Here is a 14,883-nt window from a genome sequence, read left to right as displayed (position 1 = left end):
TTGTCTTTGCACTTTTATTTAAAAAAAAAAAAACAGTTGTCCATAAATGTGGAGGCCTGTTTCCAGACTCCATTCTATTCCATTGATTTATTTGTCTCATAACAGTGTTCTCAGTTTCTACCTTACGATTTTAGAAAAAGAAAAGCAAATTAAATCCAAAGTAATAAGAAGAAAGAAAATAATAAAGATTAGAGTGAAAAATCAATCAACAGAAAGAAAGAAAGAAAGAAAGAAAGAAAGAAAGAACGAAAATAGAAAAAAAATCAATGAAACCAAAATCTGGTTCCTTGAGAAGAAACAGCCACACTGATCAGCAAAAAAAAGATCAATATTAGCAGCATTAAGGGTGAGAGCTGACATCCCCACAGATTCTACAGATACGCAAGGGATAGTAAGGGAATTCTCTTAAAAACTTTGTCCAATAAATTTGACAACTTAGATGATAGGGACAAATTTCTTAAAAGACACAAACTGCCAAGGTTCTCTTCTGAAGCAAGAGATAAGCTGAATGGCTCTACGTCTATTAAAGAAATAGAACTTGATGTTAAGAATTGTCCCACAGAGGTTCTTGTGAGGCCACTTCGTAGCAAGTCGGGTCCTGAGCATCATCTCCCACTGGACTCCGAAGATCTAGGAGGAGCCTCAGTCTGTGACTAGGCTTCCGATGGATTTGCCAGATCCCAACCTGGGATCATCTCAGACACCCATTGAAAAGGATTCCCAGGAAGGCTCAGGTGCCTCTCAAATGATCTCCGAAGTATTAACCAAGAACCTTGGTATATTGACCCTGGACTCTAGTATCATCCTCCCTTCCCCTATGCCAGAATATCGATCCCAGCAGCAGGGCAGAAAGGAAACCACAGGGGCTGGTGGAGCATAGCCTTAGCCGCAGTGGGAGGAGGACTGGAATAAGGACTTTGTTAACGGCCCGGAAAGAAAAGGATGGCAAGGATGAGTCCAATGATTCAGTACCAGCGCTACCTAAACCCGGGGTCCCAGCTTCCAAAAGATCCACAGCAGAAGGAAACAGAGGAGGGTGAAACAAGAGTGGGAAGATTCAGATGTCGCTGTCATTATTGCCTGTATCATAAAGATCTTTCTCAGGAAACCTGCAAGGAGAATAATTATGACATGGAGCCAATGTAAACAAACTTTTATTCTTGTATGTTTCTTTTTGCTAGTGACTTTAGGATCATTTTGCAGCATCGTGGAAAGCTGTTCTATATTAGGGCAAAGTATAATATTTTGATAATCTGTGATAGGATAAGGCTTTTCTTTTTTGTATCTTTTCTACCATGATACCAGTAACTTGTGAGGAATCCTATAGTTTGCATTGGAATGATATCTGTATACTTATACCTTTTGATTTGACCTAAGGAAGCACTAATAAGTTTTTTTTTTTTAGATTTTATTTATTTGACAGAAAGAGATCACGAATAGGCAAAGAGGCAGGCAGAGAGAGGGGGAAGCAGGTTCCCTGCTGAGTAGAGAGCCGATGTGGGGCTCGATCCCAGGACCCTGAGATCATGATCTGAGCTGAAGGCAGAGGTTTCACCCACTGAGCCACCCAGGCGCCCTGCACTAATAGGTTTTGAATATTGCGTATGTGTTTGAGAGACCTGAAGTCATTAAGTAAGATAAGACCTACTATCGAAAATTGGAAGCCAAGTAACTTGTGCAGAAGGAATACAGGAAAACTTTGGGTGGTTTGGTTAGAGCATAATTAGGGGAGGTGCATATGCTAGATTTTTCTGGTTTTCAGACATAGTAATAAAATTTTTTTGTTGTGCTATTTCAATTTTCAGTAGGAAATGTGTGTGTAGAGGATCTTATTAAAATTGACTTATTTGAATACCTCTAAAAAAAAAATTGTCCCACAGAGAAAACTCCAGTCCCAAGTGGCTTCATTGGTGAACTCTCCCATGCTTAAGGAAGCTCTAACACCAAGTCTTTATAAACTCTTCCAGAAAATCAAAAAGAGGTACTCTCCACCCCCTTCCATGAGGCCAGCATTACCCTGACACTAAATTCAGACATTTCCAAGGAAAACAACAACAGTGAAAACTACAGACCCACATCCCTTGTGACAAATATCCCTCTTAACAAAATTTTAGCAACATATTCATGGATAAGATGACTTGGCAGTGCTAAGACAACAGTTCTCTCGCAAATTCATCTATAAACGTATCCAATTCCATTAAAACTTCCAGCAGGATTTTTTTTTTAAGTAAAATTGTATTCAAGTGTAACATTCATACAGAAAACCACACCAATCATAAGTATACAACACAATGAATTTTTTAAAAAGATTTTATTTATTTATTTGACAGACAGAGATCACAAGTAGACAGAGAGGCGGGGGTGGGGGGAGCAGGCTCCCTGCTGAGCAGAGAGCCCGATATGGGGCTTGATCCCAGGACCCTGGGATCATGAGCTGAGCCTAAGGCAGAGGCTTTAACCCACTGAGTCACCCAGGCACCCCAACATAATGAATTTTTGCAAAGTGAATAATTTTATATAACCATGATGCCAATAAAAAAGCATTACCAGTACAGCAGAAACAATGCTGGTCCCCCATCACCGTGGTAACTAAGAACAGTTTTGCCTGTCTCGAACTTTCTATATAGATGGAGTGGGGTTGGGTCTAAAAAGAAAGAATATGATTGAAGAAATAAGGGTGGTTCCTTGATGGTGATTTTGATGAACTGTGAATTAAGGGGTATGATTAACTTCCTCATTCCACCCGAAGTCTCCAAACACCTACAAAATAAACCAATAGAAAACATAAAGACCTCTGGCAAATCTAGCTTACCAGGTCTAGACATGTCTGAATTCCAGTGGTAGACACAATTCCAGGGTCAAACTATTTCCATCTCCCTACCCCCACCAGCTCCAAATAGAACCAGGTCCCTCTGGGTACTAAAAATACCCTCCACTGGATGCTGGACTCCCATTTCTCATGGTAAGTCTCTTCTCATGACTCAGGTTGCTCATCTGCTAAATAGATTTACTTGTCGTAACTCACAAGGATTTGAGGAGGAATATCAAAAAAGAATAAAGTATGTTAAAACAACTTACAAAGTATCATTAAAAATAAAAGCCATCAAGGGGAGCCTGGCTGGCTCAGTCAGTGGAGCAAGGAAATCTTGATATCAGGATTGTGAGTTCAAGCCCCACATTGAGTGTAGAGATTAGTTAAAAAAAAAAATCTTGGGGCACCTGGGTGGCTCAGTTAGTTAAGCGTCTGCCTTCAGCTCAGGTCGTAATCCCGGGGTCCTGGGATCCAGTCCCAAGTTGAACTCCGAGCTCAGTGGTGTGGGAGTGGGGGTTGGTATTTGCTTCTCCCTCCCCTCTGCCCCCCATCACTTGTACTATCTCTCGAGCAAGATCTCTCTCTCTCTCAAATAAATAAACTCTTTAAAAAGAAAAGAAAAAAAAAACAAAAAAATAAAAGCCATCATAAATATTATTTTATTTTCTTTTTTAAGATTTTATTTATTTATTTGACCGAGAGAGACAGAGTGAGAGACAGAACATAAGCAGGGGCAGAGGGAGAGGGAGAGGGAGAAACAGGCCTCCCCCCCCAACCAGGGAGCCCGATGTGCGACTCGATCCCAGAACCCTGGGGTCATGACCCCAGCTGAAGGCAGACGCTTAATGACTGAGCCACCCAGGTGCCCCATAATTATTACTTTAAAGGAAACATTTCCAAGCAATTCCAGCCTAGATTTTTTTTCTAGAAATCTTTAAATTATTTTATTATGTTTTAATGTGCAAAATTGACTTATTTTGATAAGTCAAAATAGAGAACTATTGAATACCTCTAAAAAAAAAATTGTCCCATATAAAAATAGGGCAGCGGGGAGTCTGCGTCTTCCTTAAGCATGGGAGAGTTCACCAATGAAGCCACTTGGGACTGGAGTTTTCTCTGTGGGACAATTTTTTTTTAGAGGTATTTTTAGAGGTATTCAATAGTTCTCTATTTTGACTTATCAAAATAAGTCAATTTTTTGAATAGAGAACTATTTTGACTTATTTTGATTGACTTATTTAGATGTAAGAAGTATTTTGATTTGTGGGAAAAGAGAAGCCCCCTAATGGTACTCTTAAGTGCCATGGTTTGTGTATATTACTTATTTATTTATGTGTTAAACTTCAGATTACGTGTGATAAACTGTCCGTGGTGCAATGCTATCGATTTCCCTGCATTAGAAGTTGAATTAAATGTGCATTCCTCTGGGGTTGGTCACCATGGGGGAGGCCTAAAAGTTTGGAGGAAGAGTAAGCAAAGACCATTAAAGCTCTCTGGGCCCTGTCTCCCATTGATCTCTGTCACCCGAGGGAAGGCTTACTGCAATCCGGCCCACGTACATCCTGGTCTTAATGTTCCCCTAATGGTACCTAATGGCCGCTTGGCTATATCCTTTGCATTATAAAAAAAAAAAACAACAAAACAAAACAGCTGCCTTTCCCAGCCATGTCTCAGCCGTGTTCTAGAAAGCGAAGTGCTTTTGAGTGTATCTCATGTAAAATACAACATTCCTCAGTGAGCCTTGTTTCATGTTTTCATTAGCTCCTTTATTCACGGAACTAACATCTATTGAATATTTACGCTGTTCTAGGCATTTCGCCAGTGGTAGTCTTTGTCACCAAATTACAGTACTCATCTCGGTGATCAGTACTTGGAAGTGAATTACTATCCTCTTGTTGTTCTCAGAGAATTATTAAGATATGGGGAGAAGTAAAGAGGTCTGGCTCCAGGTTGAATACCTACCTCCCAACTGGATGACCTTGGTCCGATTATCTTTCAGAAAAAACTGAGCTTTTCTTTGTGGCCTAGTGTGAGATCAATATGTATAAATATAACATATATGTTTGAAGAAAATAGTATTTGCTGTCTGTAGCATAGAGGGTTTGGTATGGAGGCTTAGGACATCAGTGCAGTGAATTATTTATTAGAATTTTCTGTATTCTTATAGACCTTTTTCTTTTTCTTCCATATTAAAAATGTGACTAGACTGCATTTAGGTCTTGTTTAAAGTAATTTCACCCAGGGGTGCCTGGATGGCTCAGTTGGTTAAACATATGTCTTCAGCTCAGGTCATGACCCCAGAGTCCTGGATTCAAGCCCCACATCAGGCTCCTGGTTCTCCCTCTGCCTCTGCCGCTCCCCCTGCTGGTGCTCATGCACTCTCCCTGTCAAACAAATAAGTAAAATCTTCAAAAAATATTTTTTTTTAAGATTGTATTTATTTATTTATTTATTTGACAGACAGAGATCACAAGTAGGCAGAGAGGCAGGCGGGGGCCGGGGTTGGGGGAGAAGCAGGTTCCCCGCTGAACAGAGAGCCCAATACGAGGCTCGATCCCAGGACTCCGAGATCATGACCTGAGCTGAAGGCAGAGGCTTTAACCCACTGAGCCACCCAGGCACCCCGAATATCTTCAAAAACATTTAATTTCACCTGACACTCTATGACATTTGAGCTTCAAAATGTGACTATCTTTAGTTCTTGAATATTCTCCACTCCACCCCTTGATTCTTTGCTCATGTCTCCTTTTTTATGGGTTCTGTGTTCTCCTTCTGGGATTCCTACTGCAGGTCCCTTTAGTCACAATTCCAAAATCCTAAAATCTCTGACAAAACAGCACTTATTTGGCGGCACCTGAGTGGCTCAGTGGGTTAAAGCTTTTGCCTTCGGCTCAGGTCATGATCTTAGGGTCCTGGGATCGAGCCCCGCATCAGACTCTCTGTTCAGCAGGGAGTCTGCTTCCTCCTCTGCCTGCCTCTCTGCCTACTTGTGATCTCTGTCAAATAAATAAATAAAATCTTAAAAAACAACAATAACAACAACACTTACTTGGCAGTAAACCTTGATCCAACATGATGTGAAACTATTTATCGACTTTATTTCCCCAACTGTTTTGCAGCAGAAAGATAGTATTTTTGATTACAAAGTGCTGACACAGACCTCACTAAAGAGAAAACTGGGGTGGGGGGGGACGTCTTACCAGTTCATGCACCACATCATTAACCAGAACACCCCGCATGCTGAATCCTAAAGCAAATCTTTTTGAAGAAAGGGCTGTTGGCTTATAGATCTACCTCAGATCGCCTGGACAACTCCCCCCAGCCCCCTGCATCCCTCATGCTTTTTGCGGTTTTCGGATTTATCCTCTGAGTTCTAGCAGAACTTCTCCAATCTGTCTTCTTCACGAAGTTTCTGGTAGCTCTGCCTCTGTGCAGTGTTTCATTTGGCATTTACAGTTTGATTCTCCAGGAAAATATTCCCTGATCTCAAACGGATCCTTCCTTGGGACTTCTTGCTCTGTATCAGCCAATGTTCCTTTCCATGTGGCAGGACTAGAACAGGAGTTTTTCATGGGCAAGAAACAGAAACACCACTGAAAGAGGCCCGAGGGAAGAGGAGACTTTATGAAGAAACGTGGGGCAGCTGACAGGCTACAGGTTGTCTGGGTTCTAGGCTGTCTCTAGGGACCTCAGACAGAGACTAGACTAAGGTTTCATGGGGCCACATCCTTCCCATTCTCTCTCTCTCTCTCTCTTTCCTCTCTCTCTCCCTCTTTAACTTTGCTGGCTTTTCTCCTAACGCAGTTGGATTTTTGCCCCCTGGTTAGAAACATGAACACTAGCAACACCAAACACGTATCCTTTCCACTTGGTAACCAAAGAGGTCATAGACGGTCTTCCTTCTGGAGTGAGGGAGTCCTCACTGGGGTTGACTCACTGGTCAAGTCTGGGGCTCCTTCCCAGATTTGTGTCCATTGCATGAGGCCACTTAGCAAAGGAGGTGAGGGAGGGATGCTGAACAGATTAGACAATTATATCTGCTTCATATACTTTCTATAATGTCGTGTATGTTCCCCATAGGTTCGAGAATCACCCTTGAGCCTCCAGGGCAGCCCCCCCTGTCAATTGGCAACACCTTGTTACAGACACAGCAATGTCTCGGTGTTTGCTCCTTTGGGAAAAAGCCTGCTGGACAGACGCACGGCTGGGGCAGCTAACTGCTGCTCCACGACAGGAGAGGAGAAGGGTTCTGTCAGGGTTTGCCTAGCCCCAATTCCAGAAGCATTTCAATGGCAGCTTTTATGGAGCTTTTGTTAGGTTTCTGTTTGTTATGAATAAATGAATCCCCACTCAACGGCCTTAAGAAATCAGGAAGATTTACTGGATCCCGTAACTAGAAAAGTCCATCCCTGGGGGATGGTCAGATGTGACAGAGTCACCGTTCCAGCTTTGGTTCTTGGCATTTCCCCTGGCCTCCTCTTTCCCTTGAGTCGGATTCATCTTCTACTAATACCGAGTTGGCTGCGCAGATCTAAACCCCACCTGATAATATCCAGAGGAAGACAGATGGTCTCTTCTGGCAGGTATCTCTGAAGCAGAAGGACGTCACTTTTCCAGAAGCTTCCAGCAAACGTATCCTTACATTGTATTGGCTCCCATTAGTTATTAACCCTGTTATGAATCCATTTCTGTGTCCAGGGAAACGTTGTGTGTTAATTCGCTGCCTTCCTGAACCAACCGATGGCTGGGAGGACTAAAGTCCCCTTAGGCCAAGCAGGCCAACACCCATGGGGAGGTAGGGGCATGAAGTCAGTGTAAGGGCTGATGTAAGGGAAGATGGGAACCCGAGGGAAGGCTGGGGTACTGCTGGGAAGGAGGAAGTGGGTACAGGGCAGGAAACCCATGAAGAGAGCCAGACTTGGTTTCCAAGTCTGATGCAAGTCCTCACCATTTTAAACTCTTTTGTAGGGGCCCCTGGAAGGCTCTGTCAGTTAAGCATCTGCCTTTGGCTCAGGTCAGGATCCCAGGGTCCTGGGATCAAGTCCTGAGTTGGGCTCCCTGCTCAGCAAAGAGCCTGCTTCTCCCTCTGCCCCTTCTCCCACTCATCCTCTCAATCTCTCTCTCTCTCAAATAACAAATATATAAAATGTTATAAAAAATACTATTCTAAAAGAGCCATTGTTAAACAGCAGGCATAGGATGATTAAAGAACAAGTACAGAGAACGGTGTCGGGGATTTTCCGCACCATACCAAGAACGTAGCAGCAAAACCCAGCTTGCCTGGTGAAGAACAAAGGCAGGTGTCAAACATCAACAAGGATCCTTTCCTCCCGGCTCTGTGTCTGTCTGGGGTAATTTAACCACATGGTCAGGATCTGTTCTATTCCCCTTCAAGCTCCCAGCTTGGTTACCCCACGGTTACCCCATAGGCTGTCCATATCATTCCCTCCAAAGAGTATTCCATTCTTCCCTTGGGGCATTGTCCCTTCTGCACTGGGTACTTGCGTTGATGTTGTCATGTAGGAGCTCAAGGAGCCAGACTGACTTTCCTGACTTCAGTTCGGGGTATGAGTGTGAGACCTCTCCACTCAGCCAGCCAGGTGCTCTGCCCTGGGGCTTGGACTCTTGCACAAGTGACGTTAAGACTAAAGAAGGGAAGGTTGATGCTATCGGTTGTAGCCTAGGTGGAAGATGAATTGATTGCTATTTTGAATGGATTTCTCCGGTTTTGAGACCATTTCTGGATTTCCTGTGAACTCTGTTTAGCTTCGTGGCCCTCCAGACACCCTTGGTTCCTTCCATCTTCAAGTCTGACTGTCGGGTTCCCATCCATGCGGACAGCCCATGTGAGCCTTTGCTCAAATTACCCAGAACTGGCTTCTGTCACTGGTGACCAAGACCCCCAACCGATCACAGATGCCTATGGTTCTGTTTTTGACTCTGCTTCTAACTTAGTGATAAGTCATTGTCAGTTTCCCTCTATGTAAAATTAGGGAAGGAGACTAGACCTGTGTTCTGTAAATCTTCTTCAGCCACAAAACAAACAAAACAAACAAAAACCTTTGCAAAAACAAAATCTTCTTGATGGGAGACAATCAATCCTAAAACTGATCGGCACTGCTCTGGCCAAAAAGGTTTCTCCAGAATCCTGTCATCTTGGCTCTTTCTCAAGAGTGGCAACACTGTGACTTCTGCTCTGATATGTGATGGGAAAGGATTCCACTTCCCCTCTCTCATCGCAGCAAAAGATAGCCTGGGTCTGCTTCATTAACTCAGGGAGGCAACAAATGGGCAGTTTCTCATTGACAAAGACTCATTTCTTCTTGAAGAAACGCGCTAAGCAAATGTCTGTGACGTGTTTAAACGTGCATGCGCACACACATAATCAATGTAACTGCCAAGTTTTCAGGGCACTTAAAATTTCTTTAAATTTTTATTTTAATTCCAGTGTAGTTGACATATATTAGTTTCAGGTGGGCCGTATAGTGATTCCACACTGTTCTGTACAGGAGTCAGTGCTCCTCAGGACACGTGCCCTCCTTAATCTCCATCACCTGTTTCCCCCATTCCCCCCTCCTTCTCCCTTTTGGTAACCTCAGTTTGTTCTCTAGAGTTTAGAGTTTGTTTTTTGGTTTATCTCTCTCTTTTGTCTCTGTCTCTCTCTCTCTCTCTTTTGTCTCTGTTTCTCTCTTTCTTTCTTTGTTCATTTGTTTTGTTTCAGAGCACTTTTTAGTGTGGAGAAGGTGAAAGAAAACCACAAAAAACAAAGAACAAAAGAGTTTGAGAGTGAGGATGTTTTTTTGCTCTCTTTAAAGCATTTGTGCGTCTGTGTCTTGTCCACTTTAGAGTATTTATTGGGTCTTTGAGGGCTAGAGTTGGGACTTTCTTCATGACAAATATATAACTTAGTACTTTTTTTTGGTGAAACAAAACTAGTATGACTTCCACCATTAAGATCTGATGTAATTAATAGCACATGATGTATTTAAACACTGTCCCTCCCCTTGTCCAGGTACTGGGCTATGGATTTACACACACAGTCTCAGATATTTTCAAATGACTCTCTGAAAAGGTACCATCTATGATTCCTGTTTTATAGCTGAGGTCGGGGAGGCTCAGAGAGGTTAAGTAACTTACCTAAGCTCACACAGCTAGTAAATAACCACTGACTGTGTGGCTCCAAAGCTTATGTTCTTCCAAATATGACTCTACTCATTTAGATAGTGCCATGCATGGGGATCTTTTAAAATGTGGAGTAAGCTGACCATATATTTCAGTGGTCATTCATCTTTCTGATCGATAGAGCCCTCAAAGGTAAGACCTGTAACTCCTGACTGAAGAAGCACCAGAGACCTCTGGACACCTCTCCTGGTTCCCAAGTACCTTTGCCCAGAACTAGCAGAGCTAGTTCTTAAAAGGAGCAAACCGGTTAGCAGTGGGCATGCTTTTCTTCTACAGTCAGTTGAAATTTCCTGTGGGAAAGCAAACTAATTTTTTTTTTAAAGATTTACATACTTACTTATTTATTTATTTTAGAGACAGGTGGCAGGAGGGATAGAGGGAGAGAGAGGAAGTCTCAGGCAAGCTCCCCGCTGAGCACTAAGTCCTGATGCCAGCCCATCCCATGATCCTCAGATCAGGACCTGAGCTGAAATGAAGGATCATCTACCCAATGGACTGAGCCACCCAGATGCCGCAAAGCAAACCAATTTTAACAAACCAGAACCAGGAAGAGGAGTTTGCAACTGAGAAAGACCTTTTGTGAAAATGAATTCTCTGAAGCTGATTTTGGGATTAGGGGACATGAAACCAGAAGATAATTATGATCTGGCACAAATAAACCTAATCTCTATTCTTGGTTATCGACCACATTGTCTGTGTTAGCTGTTGCCATTTCTAATAATGATGGTTCTCTACAGGTAATCCAAAGGGTATTGGCCCCAAAGGAGTTCATCAATGTACACCCATCCATGTTTTATCAGGAGATAATATATTTCTAGGTGCTGGTCCTGAATGTGCCACTATGTAACTGAGTGGCCTTGGATGAGTTACATAAGCCCACTGGGGCTCAGTTTCTTCGTCTGTGAAGTGAGGGATTTAGATGTCTCTGTAAACTTCAATTCTAGAATTCTAATTTGGCTGGTTGTTTTGAAGGACCGGAGGGCCATGCAATCCCACGTGTGTCCAGCAGAGGTCAGAAGAAGTCACCAAAAGCTCTGAGTTCTCCAACAATCCAGGTTAGTGATGTAAATTTTTCTTTCTCGTTCCCTCCCTCCGTTCCTTCCTTCCCTCTTTCCTTCCCTTCCCTTCCCTCTTCCCTTCCCTGTTCCCTTCCCCTCCCTCTTCCCTTTCCTCTTCCCTTCCTTTAGCTCTTCCCTTTCCTTCCCTCTTCCCTTCCCTTCTCTTCCTTTCTTTTCTCTCCGTACATAGCTTCATGGTAGTCCCTATTTTCCATGTTACTTCCCTGATTTTTAGGCCACCCATAAAAGCAGGCATTTTTCCTGAAAGATCAGAGTAGAGATGCATTGTCTGCTTCAGGCTTCCTTGTCAAATGTAAACCATTTCCCAACCGGTTAATGCCTGGTGAACAAAGTAATTTGTCTGATAAGTGACATCAAGGGCTAGGGGCAGTTTTATACTTAAACTAAGTGTGAACAGTAAGTTTGCTACAGAAAATTCTATGTCAAGAGCATCTGGGTAGCTCAGTTGATTGAGGGTCTGCCTTTGGCTCTGGCCACTGTAGGGTCAGGCTCCCTGCTCAGTGGGGAGTCTGCTTTTCCCTCTCCCTCTGCTCCTCCCCCAGCTCGTGCTCTGTCTCTCTCTCAAATAAGTAAATAAATAAAATCTTTTTTAAAAAAGAACATTTCAAAATTTACTTTTATAGAGTATTCTGCTATAGAGAGTCGTCAAAACTCTCTCTAACAGTAGATTCCTGAATCCTACCCAATGACTTATTTATTTATTTTTTTAAAAGATTTTATTTATTCATTTAACACAGAGAGAGATCACAGGTAGGTGGAGAGGCAGGCAGGGGGAGGGGGGAGGGGAAGCAGGACTCCTGCCGAGCAGAAAGCAGGATGTGGAGCTTGATCCCAGGACCCTGAGATCATGACCTTAGCCAAGGCAGAGGCTTAACCCACTGAGCCACATCCAGGCACCCCAACCTATTTATTTTTGAATCATATTTACCTCAGTGAAATTCTTTTCCTGGTTTTGGTTTTTTCTCCAGCTTTACTGAGGTAGAACTGACATGTGACATTGCGAACATTGGAGACATGTAAGTTACAGAACATGTATATGCGACATGATTATCACAATGAGGTTAGTCAACACATCTGTTACCTCACAGAGTTAAAAATCTGAAAAGTCTGGTCACCATGGGGTTTAACCAATATTTCTCTCTCTCCCTTGGTCTCATCAGAAAAATTATTTGGGAAATAGACCATCACAGAGATAGAGGCTTCTAATAAATATTTAAATATGATAACACATTGTTTTTTTAGGCGGAAACTGGATGACTGGTTTACATGTGGATTGAATTGAAGGAACTGAGAATTAAAGAAAGGCTTACAGCGAGGTCAAACCCATCCCAGTTGTCCAAACAGTACATTCTGAATAAATATTCTGGTGGTTACCAAGTTTGGCTCTCTTGGTAAGACAGACCGGCATTTGAACCTTTTTAATGTTCCTTAACCTCCCCAGAGATAAACTCTTCAATTTCTTTATCTATAAAATGAAGATAGTGATAAAGTCACCTAAGATTGTTGTGAGCATTCAATGAGATAATATATGTCAAGAATGTAGCCAAGCACCAGCCACATAACAAAGGATCACTAGGTGAGTGTCTTTGTTGTCCTACCTTATTTGGGAGGACTCAGCGTTTTTAGAAAAAACAAACCCAGATGAGTATCACCACGCCCTTCTCTTGACTAACCCAGACCAGGTCTGAGGTCCCTCTCACGCGCTTCCACCATCACTGCGGAGAGGCCCCTCCTGACTGGGGCCAGCATCCCCTTGCCTTGCCTTTCCTTGCCTTGTCTTGCCTGCGGGAGGTGAGGAGATAGTCAATGGCCTTCTCTCCCTCTCAGGGTTCCACTGGTGGTCTCTGCCCTTTGTTTCTTATCTAATAGAGCACTGAACTTTTCTTTTATCCCGCACTCGCTATTTTTCTTCTGCTCTGACGAACTCCTCCAGGAAAGGCCTGTACCCGCCTCTTCCTCTCCTAGACCAACAGCCCAGCCAGGAAGGATGGGCTGCATTAGGAGGAGAGCCTAGAGCGTGGGGGGCCAAGAAAGCAGGGAGACCCACATATGCCGTGCAGGAGAAGCTGTGTCGTGCTCTGCTTCTGCGATAAGGTGCATAGGCAGTGTAGCAAGCAGGGGGGACGGTGTAGCAACATGGGGCTCCTCAGAAGGCCAGAGGGGGGACGGTGAGGGAGCATGACTGAGCAGAACACTCCAGACTGGATATGGTGTGTACTGTTGGCAGGGTCGGGAGTGGGCCAGGCAGAAACTGCTACCATCTGCCCACATTCCAGAGACCATTCCAAGGACTCAGGCCAGTCGCTGAGGGACCTCCCAATGACCCACGTTCAAAACCAAAAACTGAGGGGTGCCTGGGTGGCTCCATCAGTTAAGCATCTATCGGCCTCTGGCTCAGGTCCTGATCCCAGGACAATCCAGCACCGCCTGGGGCTCCCTGCTCAGCGGGGAACCTGCTTCTCCCTCTACCTGCTGCTGCTTCTGTTTGTGCTCTCGTGCACTTGCTCTCTCAAATAAATAAATAAATAATCTACACACACACACACACACGCGCGCGCGCGCACGCACAAACTGAAAGCTAGATTAGATGGCTGCTTCCTATGTTCCCTTATTCCTTCCCTCTGACCATAGCTCAGAACTCCCTGGAAAGGGTTTAAAACTCTTAAGGGGGGGCACCTGAGTGTCTCAGTGGGTTAAAGCCTCTGCCTTCAGCTCAGGTCATGATCCCAGGGTCCTGGGATCGAGCCCGGTATTGGGCTCTCTCTGTTCAGCAGGGGGCCTGCTCCCACCTCTCTCTCTGCCTGCCTCTCTGCCTACTTGACTTCTCTGCCTGTCAAATAAATAAATAAAATCTTAACAACAACAACAACAACAAAACCCCAAAAAAAACTCTTAAGGGTTTCTGTTGACTCAAATGAAAAGAAAGTGGAAGGAAGTGTTGATTCAAAGACAAACCTGCTTTCGTCGGAAAATGACTAGATCCTAATTCTGACTCTGGCGAGGGTCCTGCCTGCACCCGTCCAGCTCTTTGCTCCTCTGCCCTCGTTTCTAGAGTCTGTTGTGGAGCTCTGGAGTAATGATGACAAGCCCATACCTTGAGCAATGGAGGAAACCGAGTATAATTCGTGATTCTTGGTATCTGTTGCCCACGTATTCCAGACAGCACAGGAGACAGGTTGCTGTCAATGTAATTTAAAATGCCCCAAAATGTAATGTCAATGTCAATGTAATGTAAATGTAAATGTAATTTAAGATAAATATTTAAGAAACCAAAAAAATGATACCTCACACTCTGCAGGAGAACTACTACCAAAAAAATAATAAGAATAAATAAATAAAAAGAAGAAGAAGAAAAAGAAGAAGAAGAATGAGCAAAAGGAAAAAAAAAAGGAAAAGAAGAAAAGAAGGGAAATAACAAGTGTGGGCAAGAAAGTGGAGAAATTGAGATCTTCGTGCACCATTGGTGGGAATGCAAAATGGTGCAGCCTCGGTGGCAGAGTATGAAGGTCCGCCCCCTAGCCCCACAAAATTAAAACTGGAACTGCCCAGAATTTCATCCAGAAATTCCACTTGTGGGTATGTGCCCAAAAGAACTGAAAGCAGAAACTCGAAGAGAAACTTGTTCCCCTGTGTTCAGAGGAGCACTGTTCACAAGAGCCAAAAAGGCAGAAGGAATCCCGGTGCCCATCTTCAGTTAAATGCATAAACACAATGGGCTGGATACCTGCAATGCCAACGGCATAGTGTTCAGTCTGCCACATGCCGTAGCGAAAACAAACCCAGAGGACCTCATGCTCGGCGAAAGAAACG

General features: G+C 43.6%; 1 long non-coding RNA gene across 1 annotated transcript; it reads left to right on the top strand.

The window, feature by feature from the left end:
* Positions 1-12,036: 12,036 nt before the first annotated feature.
* On the top strand, positions 12,037-12,450 carry LOC122907666. The gene is made up of 2 exons (XR_006384740.1): positions 12,037-12,089; positions 12,316-12,450. It is a non-coding gene; the product is annotated as an uncharacterized LOC122907666 (long non-coding RNA).
* Positions 12,451-14,883: the final 2,433 nt, after the last annotated feature.

Source organism: Neovison vison, chromosome 5 (assembly GCF_020171115.1).
Source record: "Neovison vison isolate M4711 chromosome 5, ASM_NN_V1, whole genome shotgun sequence".
NCBI classification, from domain to species: domain Eukaryota; kingdom Metazoa; phylum Chordata; class Mammalia; order Carnivora; family Mustelidae; genus Neogale; species Neogale vison.
Note: the sequence above shows the minus strand (reverse complement) of the source record. Positions and strands in the feature narration are given on the sequence as shown.